The sequence below is a fragment of the Tachyglossus aculeatus genome, chromosome X3, assembly GCF_015852505.1.
Source record: "Tachyglossus aculeatus isolate mTacAcu1 chromosome X3, mTacAcu1.pri, whole genome shotgun sequence".
In the NCBI taxonomy this organism is placed as follows: Eukaryota; Metazoa; Chordata; class Mammalia; order Monotremata; family Tachyglossidae; genus Tachyglossus; species Tachyglossus aculeatus.
Window position 1 is genome coordinate 1,053,871 of NC_052099.1, and position 3,345 is coordinate 1,057,215.

Consider the following 3,345-nt stretch of genomic DNA (forward strand, 5'->3'; position numbering starts at 1 on the left):
CTGTATGGGTATACTTCCAGAATGATTGCAGATGGAGAGCAGGGCGTTCTGGGAGAGATGTGTCCATGATGTCTCTGTGGGTCGGAAACGACTCGATGGCATAAGACAAGACTCTCCCAAGTGCTCAGTACAGTGCTCTGCACACAGTAAGCATTCAATAAATATGATTGACTGATTGACTAGGAACAGAGGAGCCTGCCAACTGACTCTTAGCTTCTGATTCTTTCTCAGTCACCCATATTTTGGTTTCAGTACTCCATTTGTCAATCAGCGGGCATTTACTGAGTGCTTACTGTGTTTGTGCAGACCACAGTATTGAGCACTTAGGGGAATATAATAGGACACATAGACACGATCCCTGACTTCAAAGAGGTCACCATCTAGCAGGGGAGGTGGACATTAAAAAATAAATTTAAATTTTAAATCACAGATAGGAGAAGAAACTAAATCTAAGGATATGGACATAAGAGCCGTTGGGGTGGAGGATGGGGGGAGTACCTATGCGCTAAGGAAGTGGGACTCAAGTACATAGGTGCTGCAGAAGGGAGGGAAAATAAGATAGGGAGATGAGAAGTTAGTCAAGGAAGGCCTCTTGGAGGAAATATGGCTTTGGTAGGACTTTGAAAATGTAGAGAGTTGTGGTCTGTCGGATATGAAGGAGGAAAGAATTCCTGATCAGAAGGAGAATGTGAGCAGGGTGCAGGGAAAGCATGGGACAGAAGTCGAATCAAACCTTCCAAGCCTCCCAAGTGGCAGGGCCACTTCATGATGGGGCCGGACAATCCAATGGAGGTGACAAGTGGATACAAATGCTCAAATAGACAATTGAAGCAGCAGCATGGCCTAGTGGGAAGAGCATGGGCCTGGGTGTCAAAAGACCTGGGTTTTAATCCCCGCTCCTCCACATGCCTGCTGTGTGACTTGGGCAAGTCACTTAATTTTTCTCTGCTTCAGTTACCTCATCTGTAAAATGGGGATTCCCCTCTCAAGATCGCATCTGGAGAGTTTCCAGTACTCTACCAGTCTTGACTATGGGAGGGAGAATCAAGCAGTGGCATACCCATTCCATTCCTAGCTTGGGCAGTGGCTAGCGAATGGAAGTCAATCTGCTACAAGTCAAAACTCATCTGTGCTGGACAGCAGCAGCGTGGAAGAGAGCTGAGGGTGGAGACTTAAACTTACTGTGTGGAAGAAGGCAGTGTAAACCAATTCCCCATTTTTACCAAGAAAACTCTATGGCTACACTAACAGAATGATTGCAGATGGAGGCGGGGCGTCCTGGGAGAGATGTGTCCATGGAGTCCTTATGAGTTGGAAACAACTCAACAGCATTTAAGACAAGACAAGACAAAATGGGGATTAAGACTGCGAGCCCTTTGTGGGATAGGGACTATGTCCAACCTGATAATCTTGTATCTTCCTCAATGCTTAATGCAGTTCCTGGCACATATGAAATGCTTAACAAATACCAGTTAAAAATAGATAAAAGGGGAACAGGAGAGATATAAATGAGCAATTGCAAAATGAATTAGATGAAGATAGTGAATTAGATTGAGATGTATACCTGAGTGCTAAAGAGGTGGATGGGGTGGCATGACTCTAAACTAGGCAGTAGACTCTAGACTGTAAACTCATTGTGGGCAGGGGATGTCTGTTACAGTATTGCTTGTACTCTCCCAGGTGCTTAGTACATAGCCTGCACACAGTAAGTACTCAATAAATACCACTGATTGATTGATTGATGATTAGGAAGATGGGGGGATGAGTCAGAGAATATCCCGTGGAAAGCCTTTTTAGGAGGGCTTTGAACTATATATACATATATATATTTTAATTTGTTAAGCCCTAGACTAAGTACTGGGGTAGATCCAACTTCATCAAGTTGGACACAGTCCCTGTCCCACATACGGCTCACAGCCTTAATCCCCATTTTACAGATGAGATAACTGAGGCACACAGAAGTTAAGAAACTGCCCAAGGTCACGTAGCAGACAAGTGGCAGGGCTGGGTTTAGAACCCAGGTCCTTCTGATTCCCAGGCCCATGCTGTTTTTTTACTAGAAGACCCTGGGAGATCCAGGGAGCAGAGCCTCAGAAGAGTGAAGAAGGTTAAATGCAGATTGCATGGGTCAGGGAGAGACAAAGGAGTTCAGAGAAGAAGGGAGGCAGGGTGATGGGAGTGATAGCTGGAGGGTATGGGAATGTTGAAGCCTTTTCAGTAGGATGGAGTCTTGGGCATATCCGCCAACTGTCTGCTGTGTGACTTTGGGCAAGTCACTTCACTTCTCTGTGCCTCAGTTACCTCATCTGTAAAATGGGGATTAAAACTGTGAGCTCCCCGTGGGACAATCTGATCATCTTGTAATCTCCCCAGTGCTTAGAACAGTGCTTTGCACATAGTAAGTGCTTAAAAAATGCCATCATTAGTATTTAATGGCAGGAGCAGAAAGAGCCAGATGACAGACAGGGAGAGGTTGAAGATAGCAATGTGATAGGAGGGTGGACTGTAAGACAGTATTCTGATGGGGTTGAGAGAATAGGTTAAAGGGTTAGATTTTGAGAAGAGGCAGGGCAGTTCTTCTTGGATCTACCCCAGTGTTTAATACAGTGCATAGGACATAGGAAGCCCCTAATAAATACCACAATTTTTTTTATTGGGAGAAAGCTGGGAAGGAGAATTAAGAAGAGAGGGTGGGAGAATATTAAGGAGGTGAAGATGGCCCTCAGGAGAAGCAGCATGGCTCAGTGGAAAGAGCACGGGCTATGGAGTCAGAGGTCATGGGTTCAAATCCCGGCTCCGCCAATCATCAGCTGTGTGACTTTGGGCAAGTCACTTAACTTCTCTGGGCCTCAGTTACCTCATCTGTAAAATGGGGATTAAGACTGTGAGCCCCCAGTGGGACAACCTGATCACCTTGTAACCTCCCCAGCACTTAGAACAGTGCTTTGCACATAGTAAGCGCTTAATAAATGCAATCATTATTATTATTAAGAATTCACATTTGGTCTGTGAGTTATGAATAATAGTTTGTGAAGCTTTGAGGGGGTGAGAGAGGCAGCAGGTGGGGACCCTTGAGGGTTTGGAAGGGAGTTAAGTTAAAAGTTGGTCTGGAAGAGCCATTGGGGGCTGTGAGCAGGTAAGTCAGTAAGGGAGGAAGAGTAGCTTTGCGCAGATGGGAGAACCAAATTATAGCAAAAGAGGGTAAATCTGAAGCACACAAGTTGGCCTGATCCTTGACTTTTTGCCAAGATCACTCAACTGTGTGAGTGTAGGGTCAAAGGGAAGGGACTGGGTTTGTCATCCAGGCCTGGAACCTGGTGCAACAAGACTATCAGAGAAGCAGCG

At 45.6% G+C, this 3,345-nt stretch overlaps 1 non-coding gene across 1 annotated transcript; it reads left to right on the forward strand.

Moving 5' to 3' along the window:
* Window positions 1–979: 979 nt before the first annotated feature.
* LOC119949024 lies at window positions 980–1,117 on the forward strand. The gene has a single exon (XR_005457122.1). It is a non-coding gene; the product is annotated as a small nucleolar RNA SNORA7 (small nucleolar RNA).
* Window positions 1,118–3,345: the final 2,228 nt, after the last annotated feature.